The sequence below is a fragment of the Aulostomus chinensis genome, chromosome 20 (assembly GCF_037954235.1).
Source record: "Aulostomus chinensis isolate RoL2024-O1b breed Wild chromosome 20, RoL_Achi_v1.0, whole genome shotgun sequence".
Classification (NCBI taxonomy): domain Eukaryota; kingdom Metazoa; phylum Chordata; class Actinopteri; order Syngnathiformes; family Aulostomidae; genus Aulostomus; species Aulostomus chinensis.
Genome location: NC_141339.1, coordinates 20,900,335 through 20,916,149, shown reverse-complemented (window position 1 = coordinate 20,916,149; position 15,815 = coordinate 20,900,335). Strand labels below are relative to the sequence as shown.

General features: G+C 45.3%; 1 protein-coding gene across 4 annotated transcripts in view; it reads right to left on the bottom strand.

Moving 5' to 3' along the window:
• The window catches only part of klhl29 (kelch-like family member 29), a 262,520-nt gene extending 256,248 nt beyond the window's left edge, over window positions 1-6,272 (bottom strand). For 2 of the 4 annotated variants that reach the window (XM_086190650.1, XM_086190648.1), the window contains exon 1: window positions 5,996-6,272. The gene's annotated coding sequence lies outside the window, so the exon portion shown is untranslated. The other 2 variants (XM_086190649.1, XM_086190647.1) reach the window with 1 other exon arrangement.
• Window positions 6,273-15,815: the final 9,543 nt, after the last annotated feature.

Genomic DNA, 15,815 nt, shown 5'->3' with positions numbered 1-15,815 from the left:
GCCTTTGCTCGGGGCTCTAGACCAGAAGTTACCAAACTTTTTTGGCCGCGCACCCTCTTCTATATCCCAAACAGCTTAATGCACACCTTCGGGACAAAAAAACACAACAATGCCTCATACAGTGCACAGAAGATAACTTCTTCTGCACATCATCTTAAGATGACATGCATTTTGAATAGTCAGCATTTATTCATTAATAAATATGTCAGCTTCTGATTTTAAATTTTTACACAGGAAACGTTTATTTACATGTCTTTATTATGTGGAGAAATCCCACTTACAAAACACTCCAAACATCTCATTTTTTATCATGCACCCCCTAGTGGCAGCTCGCGCAATCCCTGCTCTAGACAATGACCACAACAGTTGGTCTATGTACTTTGTTTTGATGTCCTTTTCTTTCTGTTTTGTTATGATCAGGAGTTTGCAAGTGGGGTTTTATTTTGAAAGTTGACCCGATTCCCAACGCAATGCATGTGGGGACTTCCTGTTTGGCTCAATCTGCTCTGTGCAGATTGAGGCGCCGTCGGTCAAAAATAACCTCAGCTGCACTTGGATCACGCACATCATACACCATGTGGTTAGAACAGAGTCAAGCCCCCCCAAGCAGGCACCATGACTGACTAGGTGAGGTGCAGTAGCCCAGATTAAATCCATCCATACATCCATTTTTCTACTGCTTATCCTGTGAAGGGTCGCGGGGAGGGGTGGGGGAGTGGAGCCTATCCCAGCAGCCTTCAGGTAAGAGCTGGGGTTCACCCTGGACGGTTCACCAGTCCATGGCAGGGCCAACACACATAGACAGACAACCATTGGCTCTCAAAGCCACGCCTACGGTCAATTTAGAGTCTGGATTAACCTGGTCCCTCTTGATGTCTTTGGACTGTGGGAGGAAGCTGGAGTACCAGAGAGAACCCACGCAGGCACAGGGAGAACATGGAGACTCACCCAGAAAGAGCCTTCTTGCTGTGAGGCAACAGCGCTAACCACTGCACCACCGTGCCCCCCCCCCCCCCCAGATGAAATATTAAAAGAATGCATGCACTTTATTGTAACACTGTATCATAAAGATGTGATGTCAAAAGAAATAAATTGCCTCAAACTGATTGGTTTTAAAGCAAACCGCATCTCATCCTGTTCTTTCATCATCCTACTATTAAAGCTGCGCCAACTCAAAGTCACTGTCAAGCCCTCTAACTTTGATGCCCTAATAAACACAGCCAAACATCCTGACATCCACCATGATCAATAGCAGAGCGGATCTTTAAACAGGACTGAGTTCCAGCGGGTTTGCTTCGGAGCAATTACCCGAGCGCTGCAGCCGCCGGTGTTGTGGAGGCAGCTGTTGTCTCCTACAGGTAACAGATAATCTAAATTTGGTCCTGCTGTCATTTGGCTGCTGCTCGCACCCCATCGGGACGACTACTTGAAGCAGAAGAAGGAGAAGAAGAGATGCTGCCGTCTTGATAAGCATGCTACACTCATCCACTTACATCCTCCACTTACTGTACGCTGCTGTAGCAGTTTAGCTGTGACAGGCAGCCTTTTCAAGACAATCCTCGCTGAGGGAACACGGCTGAATCATAACCAGTGAAAAATAACACGGAAACATTAAGAATGGAGTCAAACTAGCAGGTGTGCTAACTGATGTGTAAGCTTTGATTTATTTTTATGAACGTCAGACCATTTAAGGTGGCCAGTAAATATTGCAGCAGAGTTTAAAATTGTTTGGTCAAACGTAACTTTTTTGAACCAGCACGATAGGTTTTTTTGTTGTTGTTGTTGTTGTTGTTGTCGTCTTTTTGCCGATATCCAATATGCTGATATTTTGTGACAAATTCAGCCGATACGTGTTGATATTGATATCAAATCATATAGTTACTGTTGTGTCCTCATCACTGCTCATGAGCTAAGAAGAAGCAGACGTACAGTAAATATCGGTCATCAGACAGGTACCAATATATTTTAAAAATTATATGTCTGCCAATACTGCTGACATGACAATGTCACTGTGCATCCCTGATCTTTAACCAGGGTTGGAAGTTGTTCCAAAATATGTTCTATAGAGCAAAAAAAAAAAAAAAAAAAACCCACACAAGAACTCTCTTCACCAGCTTTTTAAATGTGACCGCAACTAAATAAATGATAAAAACAGGCTGCGTGCGCTCCAAGGCAAGCAAGTCCTTGTCTATGAGCTACTTTCAATGTAGCATCAACCTCCTCTGCTCCAGCTCCATCTGACAGTCACCAGCATCACCGTTCTGACCTGCGCGCTTCATTTCTGACGTTCTAAGTCCTTACAACTGCATAAACACACAAATATGAAAATGTGCTAATCAGGAATCCCCCCCCCCCAAAAAAAACCCCACAAAAACAGCTTCTTCGCACTTGAATCGCACATTTAATTGAAACGGAATGTGAATAAGTTAGCGGGCGGATGATGCAAAGCCTGGCTGTCTGATACTGATGTACTGGCCAAAACGCTTCAAAAATAACTTCACCTCAGGAATGAAGTCACTGGAAATGTAAACCTTGACTTTATCAAGCTAACTATGAAAGTCACAGCACGGCTCTTCTACCATTTAATCAAAAGCTTAATCAAGAATCATTTCGCAATAATTCACTGTTACTGTACACACAAAGATGGTCAGGAGCTGAACAACACCTCAGCGACAAGTTCGACTTTTGAAGTAACAGCTCTGGGGAATGTGAAGACTGGAACTGGTTGATTTTGAATGTGAAACATCACATTCCTCCCCTGCCACTGCTATAACATGGAGGCAGAGTAAGATGCTCGCGTTAGCAACAAGGAACGATAGTGAGCTAATTGAGGCGCCTCAGTTCTGATTCTAAATCCTACACTGACACTAATAAACCCTTGATTTCAACCATGTAAATCCTTTCGTTCCCTCTCGTCCCCTCACCTACTTGCACTGAAACGATGGAAACACCAGGAAGACCCCGCGGCTATTTAGCAAGGTTACTAATAGCAGATTTATGAGTCACATTGAAGCGAACAGCAACATTGGCCATCTCGTCCTCTGCTGCAGCTCCAACATCCACAGCACTGCAGAGCTTCCAGCATCGTCTCCCCTGCCCACCGCTTTTAGTCTGATGGATATTTTGTGATGAAGAGTACATACTGGGTGTTGACTTCTTCAAGCAGAAAACCACTGAACTTCTTTTTAGTCGCAAATAAATATAAGCACTGAAAAACAAACGATATAATTGACCTTAAAATCAGATTGAGGAGTGAACATGGAGAAAAGCGACACCACTTCTAGCTTGTAGAAGAGTGTGATGAGTCAAACGACAGCGCGTAAGACGGGAAAGTTGTGGTATCTTGACGACTGCGCGACGCCGGCGTGAACAATCCAAGCATTCTAATGTGGTGCTGCAGAGAAATCCCAGCATGCAAATGGTGTTTGATGCAGATTCCCATACATGCACCATAAAAAAAACCCACACCATTATCACGTCAACGTTTTGCTATTCGATTGTCAATAATGACACAAGAGCCATGATTCGCTCAAACATTTTGAATTGCGTCACAAAATCAGTCAATTGAAGCGTGGGCGACGTGGCTGAGAAGTCTAGAACCATCAAATGTTTCAGTTTCGGTGGCATTTTTGATATAATATATGATCTTCACAACAGATCAGGACAAAAGAAGTCAAATCTACATTCACCTTCTCAATGTTTTGGTCGCATCACGGCAACGGTGCACTCCCGTGCCGTTTGCGTGTCGCTCAGAGTACGTTCCCCGATCAGAGGAGGCGACCGGCTGTTGGGTGAGCCAGACAGGAGGCGTGTTCGCAGGCTGTTCACACAACAGAACAATGGTGTTCGGGTTCCTTAATGGTAGTTTGCGTCTGCAAACTATAAAATAAACAGATCGATATACGATTAAACGAGCTTCACATTGCTAATGTGTCATTGCTGGCATCAAAGCCAAATATTTGCAATCCGTTCAGCGCAACCCACTGCACCACCGCCCGTTTAATTAGCAGGACGACAGCATTTGACTCTGCACCAGCGTCAGCGGTGCGTGTTCAGGAGTCAGAGCACCTTCAGACGTTGCAAAATTACCCCATGCATCTTTGTTTCCTGCTTTACTGTTGTACAATTCTTTTTTTTTTTTTTACTTTCATCGTTAAGGTGACAAATCAGAAGACCCAGCCGCAACAGAGGCGGACAGCAAAGGGTGTGTTCTTGTTTTGCTCCGTCGTTTTGAATGAATGATAAACGGGCGTGAAAACCCCCAATCTGCAGGAACTAAGAGCCGGCTGTCCTGCCAGAGAGGTTTCAACACAAAAACTGAGGGAAATCTGCAAGAGGGCGTCTCTCGCCTGGATAGGGGGCACGCTGTCCTTGCAATACCCCACTGCTCAACCAGAATCGGTGCAATCGTCAGCTACAGTTGCGCGTTTCACAGCGGTGAGTGGGCGCCAACACGCCGATTTTACACACCTTCTTCACAAGAGAGAGCGGCTCCGTCGCATCCGAAGCTGCTGCTTCACAAAGCTGATGCATCTGATTTCTACGGGTATGTTTGCCGAGAAGCCTGGCACCGTTTCTGTTCTCTAGACTCCCTTTAAACTCCAGTACACCACCAGAGGCAAAAACCAGTGGCTCACAACTTCATCCAAGTACAAGAATACACAACGTTTCATCAGCCGTACCTTATTTATGTCCTATGAAACCCTTATCCAGGAAAACAGTTAGGCAGAAATTAAGGGGGGAAAAAGAGCCTGGAGCCACAGTATTGGGATTTGCTGACCATAACAACCGGAGTCGTTTTTCACTTGGCCTTTACTAATGGGATGAATGTCTCTGGGTAATTTCTAAATGAATTCCTCCGGCCAAAGCAGGTCCCTGGGCCAACGTAAATCACGTTTGATATAGAGGGATTATCCCTGATTGAGTTTAAAACAAGGAAGCTTCTGACAAACAGAAGACTTCTGCCCGAGTTGCCAGACGTACAGAACGTCTCTGCTGATGTAATCATCCACCTACGCCGACTCTAAATATGCAGAGACAATTCCACCCAGCAGACGAGGTGAGAAGCCCCAGCTAAATGCCCCCAGCGCTGAGGCAAATGCGTTGTCTTACCCCCATCGAGCGCTGAGCTCCCCGCCTGCTCAGGGAGGACCAAAGCCCTTAATCCCCCCCCCCGCCTTCGCTGACGATAGGCTGCTAGGTTTGCAGAGACGGAAGCGAGAGCGTCCTGCTCCTGCCCCACATGGTCACACAATAACACTTGGGTATTTAGGACCGGAGGTCCACATCTCTTCATATTACATACACATATAAATATATATACACATAATGTGGAGTACAATTCACAGGCTTTAAGCCCCCACCACCCCCCCAAAAAACAACTCAGCCATAGTGGACGAGCAGCAGCATTTCTAAAGAAGTGGATTCCCTGACATGTGAAGTATCCATCACAGCAAAGACAACAACTCACAGGCAGCATCGCACACTTGCAGGGTGGCGGGGCTAAGACATGCAGGAGCGGTGCAACATTCGGTGGGAGAGCAGAGACAGAGATGCAGCAGGAACTCAAAGCCGGACAGACACACGTGAAGCTTCTATTTTCTTGTTTTGTTTAAGACAATAAAACGCAGCGCCGGCAGGTCGATCTGAGACTGTTCTTCGTAGAGGATGAAGCCGTGCTCACAGAGGACCGCTACTGTACTACACGTCACACCAAAACTGTCACAAGCTCGGGGATGAAGTTTGTTTTCTATTTCTCTAAGCAGCGCTTGCGCACAACGCTCACACACAACACAAAAACACACACACACATAACACACACCGTTTAATGAGGTCTGGTCCTCGACTACGGGCTGGAAGTGACACTGACGCTTCTCCTCTCATTCATTCATGATACGGAGGAGAACTCCCGGCCGACACAAAGCTCCCCCGAATGCAACACAGCAAGAGAAGTCCGCCGCTTCCTCCTCCACTGACAGACCCGCGGAGCGCTTACCTCCCCGGCCGCTCGCTGCTCCGGTCCCCCCCCTCCCCCCCTGGCGTTTGTCCTTGTTTTGCTGCGACGCTGCTTATGTATGAATGCTGTCTTTATCCCGCTGTTGCATTTTACAGAAGAGTGTGCACCGGTGGAGGCTGCGTGCTTGCGGCTAGGTGGCCTGTCCGTGCGCGGCTTCTGCACGTCACCAAGTGGAGTGGTCAGGACTTGGCAGGCGCGTCTCTTGGAGCTCCGTGCGCGGCGGCGGCGGAACTCGGATGTTGCGACTGCTAGGACCGACTGGCACACCGTGTAGCCACTTTACTCCCGATGCTGCTCCTCCCCTTTCACTTTGTTTCCCTCATACAAGCCCTGCAGCGCCGCCCACCCGCCACTGCGCGCAATTGCGTGTCCATGCAGAGCTGTGAGTGTGTGTGAGTGTCAGTGGGCAATCCAGCTGTTGTCCTAAGGGTCCCGGCTGAGTTCACCAGAGGTCATGGGGGGCCGGGGGGGGGGGGGGTATTTCTTTTCTAGAGGCTGTTGTTATTTAACACCTTGCAATAAAAACAATTCCCATATGCTATAAAGAAGAAGGACTCCGTAAATTCTCACCCAAAGAGCCCCGCAGCCCCGAACACAGGATATTGTTCACTGGTGGTCCTGCAGGACCCTGGGCACAACTACTCTTTCATCCTACCTGGTAGTTAAACTCTGGTAATTACATTCACTTTGCATCCTGTTTGTAAATCAGCCGCTGATTAGACGGCTAGAATGGAAATCAACAGGGGGCTCCCCGGCTGGATGCAAACAGTCTCAAAATCAATGTCCTTTTGCTTTCCAAGCTCCTTTTCGTGGAGAAACACCCAAGCCAGGGCACAGAGGACCAAATATGAAGAGGATTGAAGGAAAGACACTGTGGCTCTTTTCCCTCCACGGCGGAGGTCATGTTTTCATCTGTGTTTGTTAGTGTGGCTGTAAACAGGATTATGTAAAACCTACCTGGCCTATTTTCACTGAACGTGGAGTGAGGGGTGTAGCGCAGGGATTTAACTTCCACAGAAAAGCACTTTTTTTTTCTTTACATCGACTTCAGCAGAGTTCTGCGCCTTACAGAGCGCTTGCTTTCTAGTAGAAATATCTTGGACTCCGATGACTCAGACCAAAGGCCACTGTTGGCCCCTGGTACTGTCACCCTCTGGCCACCATCAGCACCACGCCCCAAACATCACTCCCCTGCATCCACTAGGTGGCGCTAAAGAATACAAACTTACTCCACATGATGTCGCCGTACGTCACGCGAAGACAACACAGTGTAAAGTTGGTGTTTGCCAACGTCCAACCTGGCCTCCTGTAGCCACTAGGTGGCGCCGCGACTGGGGCAACAACCCGTCGCAAAGTTCCCAAGGGTTTTCAGACAGAGTTTAGCGTCGATCTAGTAGAGCCACCCGGAGAACATCTTAGAGTTTTAGTTAGAAAACAGCTGGTGGAACTGTGAGAAACATAATAGAGAAGTTTTCCTGCTGACAGACAAAGAGCATCAAAAACACGACCTCCTACTCTTTTAGATGTCACCTTATTCTACATCTGTGGCTCAGGTTCCTCTCTCAGTAGCAGTGAGACAGGAACTTGTGTTTTTTTGACCAGTAAATAAATAACTTCATTTTATACTTCAGCAAAGCGTTCCTTAAGTATGACAAATAAAAATACTCATTGTGCAGTGAATACTCCCTACATACGACTGGATGAATATTACTGCTGTATTCATCCATACATTACACTTAACAACAGCAAATGTTTCAGGTTTAGCAAACTATGCCTACTTCAAACACTGTTGGCTAGTTTTACATGACAAAGTACAACTTTTTCTATAAGGTAATTCCATCTTTGTGGTGCCAGGCTGTAGTGGCAGGCCCGTTTCCAGCTTTTCCAGCTAATCCAAGAGGGTTTATTAGCTTTCAACCCACCGAGGAACACTTAATCCTTCAGTTTAGCCAAAAATGTCAAATAAACACATTGGGATTGGCGTGGCTTCCCACTGGGCAGGACCACGTAGAATGTAATCTGTACGCTAACTGAAGGTATCAGAAAAATAGGTGCAACAGTAAATAAGATGGGAATACAATAAAACCCAAATTCTAGTGTGAATTTTGCTTCTCAAAACTAGACTAAAAGGTTAGTTAACTAACATATATATATATATATATATATATATATATATATATATATATATATGCAGTTATATATCTGGTATTTTCTTTCTTTTCTAAGGCACCAGTGACATCTTGAAGCGCTGCATTCCATTTAGCTACTTCACTTCAGGGTCTTGTATTATTGTTTGTGTACTGAGTCACATTGTCATGTCTTAGCGGTTGAATTAAATCGCTCTTCTTGCTGTGAGTTAGAGTTATCTTAACTTTTTAAAGTCCTATCCAACACAAAAAAAAAAATAAAAAAAAAATAGAGGAAGAAAAATCCCAGCCCTAACCAGCTAAGACCCCAGTTGGAGGCTCTGATGGAAGACTCACACTTGGAAAATCATGTTCCCTAAAGTGAGATTATGGTCAGTTACAGCTCATGGACACTTGGCAGAACGTGGCATTCGTGCATTACTTCCAATCAGCTGTTGCATTACAACTGTATTACCACTCTTATGCGACACAGATGGTTCATCCCTACTCCAGCTTTGCAGTAAAAGGCGCAGTAACATCGATTATTAAAAAAAAAAAAAAGTGAAGAATAAGGAGAAGATGAAAAACAATCCCTCAGAAAAGGTTAGAAATAATATACAGGCTGACAAAAGTGTGTCAAGTGTTTAAACTACAATTAAAGCTAGAGATTAAAATGAGAGGTCGTACCCTCTGCCGGGGTGAACTTTGGACCCCTTGAACCTTCCGTGCTCTGGCCCTAATTAAAGCTGAATTCAGCGATGAGCAGGCCCTTGAACCCCTTGACACCCTGCTGCTGCTGCTGCCAGTGAGCGAGAGGGAGGAGACGCCTGATTAACTGGGATTTTGCATGAATGAGCTTGATTTACAATTGTGTGTCAAACCAACCATAGCAGGGTTACACAGGCCCTGCACCGTAGCCTTCGGTTTAGCCCGGCATGCACCATAGCCTTCGGTTTAGCCCAGCATGCACCGTAGACTTTGGTTTAGCCTGACCTGTACCATAGCCTTCGGTTTAGCCCAGCATGCACCGTAGACTTTGGTTTAGCCTGACCTGTACCATAGCCTTCAGTTTAGCCCGGCGTGCACCGTAGACTTTGGTTTAGCCTGACCTGTACCATAGCCTTCAGTTTAGCCCCGCCTGCACCGTAGCCTTGGGTTTAACCCCACCTGCACCATAGCCTTCAGTTTAGCCCCGCCTGCACCATAGCCTTGGGTTTAACCCCACCTGCAATGTAGCCTTTGGCATAGCCCCACCTGAATCATAGCCTTTGGTTTAGCCCCACCTGCACCGTTCGTAAGCTCACATTTCCTCCTTTGCACCTCCACACATCTCGCTCAAAGCTCTTTTTTTTAATTAATCTATCCGACAAAGAGAAAAAAACGCCACTGAAAACGTGACCTCCTTGGCAGAGATCATTAAAAATTGTTTAAGCTGGTTGTAGTTTTTAATCCTACTTGAGTACAAGTTTCCTCTTTATCAGCATACATTAAGTATATGCATGCAAAACAGTCCTCCGTACTCACTTCCCCAGGAACATCAAGTACTGCATTAAAGTGTCACACTTGGCAGAGTAGATAGTTCGTCTTATCAGGGGTCCGATTCTATTTTGCCGTAAGTCTTTCAGCTGTGCCTTTCAGCCATGGCGGCGTGTGAGGTGGAGTGCAACAGGGTGAGCTAATTCACAGTGGAGCCCACTGAGCCTCATCTGAGCCTGTAGCTACCAGTTGAATTAACTGGTTTACATTGTAGGAATAAAGACCGTCATTTGAGATTGTGGTTTTCTTTTTGGTTTTTGGTTTTTTTTTGGGGGGGGGGGGGGTTATGGGAGTACCTACTCCCCGTGGAAAATGAGTGTCATTTTCTATGATGGAGCATGTGGGACCATTTGATGATGGGCTTATTTTATTCAATAGCATGACTCAGAGATGAGGAAGAGAGAAAAATGGGAACGGAGATGGTATGATAACAACTTCGCAGCTAAGTTGAAAGTTGCAATTCAAGATGTGGAAGAAGCAGGGAGCAGCAATTGTGCTTGCACCAACAAAACGGTTTCTGTATCTGTAGTGACAGCAAAGAGTGTGTGTGTGTCCTCTGCAGTGTTAGAGGGTTGTTGTTGTTTTTTTTTTATCAGGACAGAAACCACAGAAGTGAGTAAATTAAGTATTTTCTTAAAGAAATGTCAAGGGAGCAAAAAGCAAATAATTGAAAATAAATAAACTGAAAATACTGCCAGTGTGGTCATTTTAACTTACAAAAACCCTGCAACTCAATCTTCCCTAAAGTGGACATGGCAACCATATTTTTTTGTACATTCTGATTGCGTAGCCACACTGCATCTTGTTTTGTTTATGGCTCAGACCACTGTTACCTCGCCCTCTACTGCACCTTATATCTGGAGCCAGTAAACAACAGTAATTGGGCTCAGGGGGCAGTGGGCAAACACAAACTACATCTATGACTTTCATCCACGGCTCCATGAATCAAATTCACCAGTTAAGTTGACTTTATCTAATTGTTTTATTTGAGTTTGGAAGTGCACTCTAACGTCAACACTGATACCGTGTATTTTCACCTTGAACATGATACTGAACTCTTTCTGTACCTGATTTCATCAGAATGTGGATTGTATAATTACTGCATTTATATATTTTTTTCGTCACAATGTAGTTTGTTAACTACTATTCTAAGATGCCAGACAGCATCAGGCGTGGGTTTACATCAAAACTGTAACTTTATTAACGTTGACTGGGCTTTACGAAATGCACCTCACTCACAGTTGCTCACACACACACACACACACACACACACACACACACACACACACACACACACACACACATAGACGAAGAACAGGAACATAAATTTGAAGATAGATAAATGGGCTTCATGCTTTCCATGCAGGGGTTTTGTATCTTTTTTTTTTTAATTGTTTTATTGCAGTTTTGACAGCTACCAAAGCCTTTGTGTTAAAACCGGCGGGCCCGGCCAAGACGGTTGGCTGATGCCTTTGCTCGCCTCCCCAGATTTCTATCTTCAGCTCTCTATCAGCCCGGTTGCACTTCTTTCCCCAGCTGTGCCCGCGCCGCTGCACAGGTGCAGCTCTCCTGCGGTCAGGTTATATTACTGTCAGAATGTGCGTCGTCTTTCTTCCACATCGGAGCCGGAGCAGGTTACTGTGCAACATTTGCATTTTTGACTGTTGCAAAAATGCCTGATAGGGCGTGAAATTAGAATGTGCTTTGGATGTTTTAAGCTTCCCACATGGCGCTCAGTAAATCAGCCTATAGTCGGATCTCTAGAAATCCTTCTATAGACACTACTTGGTAATTATAAAACCAAGTGTTGTTAATGTATGTAGGTTAACCAATGAGAGGTGACACACTCCTTTCCTGAGCTGAGTTCATACAATAAAACTGCAGTAAAAACCTGATGAAGGTTTAAAAAAAGAAAAAGAAAAAAAAGAATTGAGGAGTGGAGTAATTCATTTGTTGCTTTCGCTTTCGTGCAAAAATGCTTTGAGATGCTGAAGATGCAAAGTTCTCAACAGGTAACAGAAGCTTTGTTGTCCGCTGATGTATCATGTCTGTTTTAATAAGGGGGAAACGCTCGCGTTCAGGACTTTTTTTTTTCTTCTCCCCTGATAATGCTGGAAACTGAAGTTCTTCCTGGCGCACGCTGTCGTTCCCTCCGTCGGTCCACTTGACAAAGTATAAAGAGACCCCGCCCCTGAGTGGGAGACTCATACGAGCAGAAGTAGAATTACAGAAAAGAGGAGCGTCAACACATTAATCCTATTAGAAGGAAACGAAGCAGACAGTGAGTCTGCGTTTGTCCATTATAAAATCCATATCTGTCTGGAAATGAAGCAGCATAGATTGAGTGTCTTAACCACTCGCCTACTTCCTTGCAAATGAAGCTGTGGCTGCCAAAGCATTTTTTGTTGTTGTTGTTGTTGGTAATTAGTTGCTATGATTCTCTGATCAGCGTTGAGAATCAAGTAACGTTCAAGTGAGTTCAGGAAGGAAAAAAAAAAAAAAAAACACCGATGCAGAGGAATTTCTATGGGGGATGAGTCAGGACGGCGCAGCGATGATGTTAGCTTTCAGGCGGGAGACTTTGGTTGGAGGCACTTAAATCATAACGACTTTTATGAGATTATCAAAGCATTTCATGTCTTGGATTGTTTCAGACCTTTTTTTTTCACAAGTTACATCTCCTCTGTCCCACAGGCTGTTCTATACCTTCATCAGCAGTGATGAGCACAAGCCCATCCATCCATCCATTTTCTACACTGCTGGGGGGGCTGGATCCTATCCCAGCTGACATTGGTTGAGAGGCGGGGTTCACCCTGGACGGGTCGCCAGTCCATCACAAGGCCATCCGGAGCAATTAGAAGCTCAGTATCTTGCTCAAGGATACTTGGACATGGTCACCGGGGGAAGTGAGGATCGAACCAGCGACCCTTCGGTTGCTGGACGGCCACTCCACCTCTGAGCCACGCAGCCATGATCACAAGCCTTTTCTTGCAAATCCAGGCAAAGTCTCAAGTCTGTGGCCTCAAGTCCAAATCAAGTGTCTGGTGCTGAGTAAACCTCATTACCTCACACCTCAGGGTGTTAGCGTCCTCGCTAACAGGCGACACCTCCACCTCCCACGCCGATGCTAGCCTCAACCTTCACAGCTGGCTGGCCGGCTCGGATGCGTTCTCAGGTCCCCGATGAGGTTTGACGTCACCTGTGTTGCACGTGATGATAGTTTTAAGTTGTTTGGACTTTGTATGAAGTTTTTAACAGCTAAAAGTAAGAGAGATGGCTCAGATTTGCTGCTGCTGCTGCACACTTTGGTTTTTGTTGCTGTAGTATCTTTGACTGTGTGCAGTTCCTTTGTGTCAACGCATTGAAAAAGACGTGTGTGTGTGTGTGAGTGTGTGTGCGTGTGCATGTGCGACTGAAGTGCATCAACGAACAGAGTCTGCTGGGTGGTTTAATGGCTGGCATTCTCACCGTGACGCTCAAGAGCCTTTTTATACGGATAGTTTGTGTATTGCCAGTTCCATGAAGATAAAACCCTGTAAACTGATCACATCGTCACTTAATGCCAGCGAGGCTTTCTTTTTTTCTTCTTTTTTTTTTGCAGTTCGAAATGTAACTAGATACCAGGGACGAATGCTCACATTCTTCCTTCATCACGGACGCCTGGAAACCAAAACAATTAGCAGGCTATTTCTGTAGAGATGACCACGCTCTCGCTGCCGCAGGTGGCAAAAGGCTGGCTTCCAGTTAACAAGTCTAATTACATCACAACTCTGCAACTCTGTTCATTGTGCCTTGGTGTCTGTGTGTGGGTGTGCGTGCGCGAGCTCGCCTCTGTTTTTTGTGAAGTGTGAATTCTAAAACAACAGCAGGATGATCAACGGGGTCACGGGATAAAACCTCCTTTCTTACTTGGCTGGACAATTGGCATGAGGAGAGCTCGGCGGCTACGTCGGACGCAGGCGTCGCTGTGAATTCTAAAGTTCGCACTGTTCAGCCGTCGTTTTTCACTTTCCAAATTGTTGCCAATTGTTTCATCTATTTGTAGTAAAGTTGGTGCATGTTGTTTCCAGAGCGAAATGGTCTGTAAACCATTAAAGCCATCTTGAGGGAAGAAAATAGTTAGCATCAACAAGTCCATTTAGAGCAGTAAAAATCAATATTTCCGTATTAGCTAACATGTCAGCTATGTGCTGCTGGTGATCCCACAAAGATATATCGCCCGTCACTATGGAGTTTAGCTTGTTGTTTTAGGTGTTTCCACCCCGTCTTTTTTACTGTTTCGGTTTAATCTCCCCCATATTTTCTGTTTTCTAAAGGTTCAGTAAAATGACCAAGGCGCAGCTCAAACCTCCATTACATGTGCCCCACGTCCATCATTTGAACAGCTAAACAAAACGACAAGCTTCTGACCCTGGTGAAATATTTAGCAGCTGCTCATCCACTCAGGCAGCAAAGGAATTGGGAAAGTTCCCTTTTGGAAAACAACCCACCTCAAAGATAAGAGCGTTTATGGAAACGGTGGTCGGAAAATCTGCCTTGTTTCTGCTGCCACGGTACATGAAGATTAGCATACAAGCTTTTCATCCCCCTTATAAGTCAAACAGAGGCAGTATTGACGCTAGCAAGCGAGCTAACATTAGCCAAACAAAAGCTAGCGACTAGACAGCTGTATGAAAGGAAGTCAGCTGGCACCTGAATCAACTGCTCAAATAAGCGACACCTAAATTACTAGCAAAGTAGCCTAATTGATTTTTTTGGAACAAGAAAGCTAAATTTCCTATTATTATTATTAATGAGTGCGCTCAAAATGCAAGAATTCGTAACGCACCTTTGTGGCACAAATATTTTGTGGAGGAGTCAATGAATATAAAAGTGAATACTGACCTCGCAGCATTATGGATGCTGATGTTGCTCATTTCTACGGTGGACACAATGCTAACGCCTTTGCTATGCTGTAATTATGATAATATGTCGACGTGGTCCTCACGGTTGCCTTTTGCTGCCCCCTTGTTTTTTTTCCATCGCCGCAGTTGTTCGTGGAATTGTTGGGTCTCTTTAAACTGAATCAATTCACTCTGTTTTAAAGTTGTCATGGGAATATTTCTGATGTGGTCTGACACAACATAAGTGCAACTGACCTGACTTTAGTGAGCATGGTTTGTCACAACAATTTTAAATGGGCTTGAACTGAACGAGGCATGCGTATAACAAATTGTATTTTTTTAAAAAAACAAATCATTTAAAACGCCCTCAGCCATTTGCCTGCATTCAAGATATCCCCATCGCTCGACTTCTTTGTTGAAAACACAAACTAGACACTGCACAAAGTGAGTTGCTTCTTTCCTGCCTCTCTTTCTCTTTGCTTGTACGGCAAGAAAGCGCAAAACAACCTGCATCACCAAATTATCTCTCCCACAGGACTCAGGCAGGCATTTTGGCTCAGCCCAATACTTTTTTCAGGGCCATAAGTGAGCCCATCCAGACTTAAACTGTTCTGTGACTCTCAGATTACATTCAGCAGAGCACGGGTTGCTTCATTAAAAGTTGCAGGGACAAGAACATCATGCTACTTCAAGCCTCATTTGTCCCCCTGAGACAAGCACATACCAGAATGACTGTAATAAATCAAAGTACGTGAATATCCCTCTTATTACTTCCTAAGGAGATGTGGAATTATTGACATCGCTCTGATCATTATCATATACATGTTTCACTCGGCGTCTGGTTCATAGTCTATGAGCGCGACGCGCGTCTTTGATGAGGATGATGCGAGCGGCAACCCTGGAGGTGATTATCTCAAATATTAGACCTACAAGGAAAGTTGCATGAAGCCCTCAGAGGACGGTGTTTCCAATTACAGCGCCAGGTTTGGTGTGCAGGCTCATAAAGAAGTCGATGCATCATTGGGAGCCTGCAGTCAATACAGCTGTCCTTCCACGATCGGCCGTTTCCGATACCGCACCGATGCCAGGGTCAATGAAACATTTCGCCGCAGCTTTCCTGCCACGTTAAATCACGTGGTGGCGGGGAGGCCGGGATGGGGGTGTGGGGGTGTGGGGGTTACAGAACTGAAGCAATGGTGAAAACAGCGTGATTTCTCCATTCACCTGAGCCAACCTCCACCTATACGGCAGTTT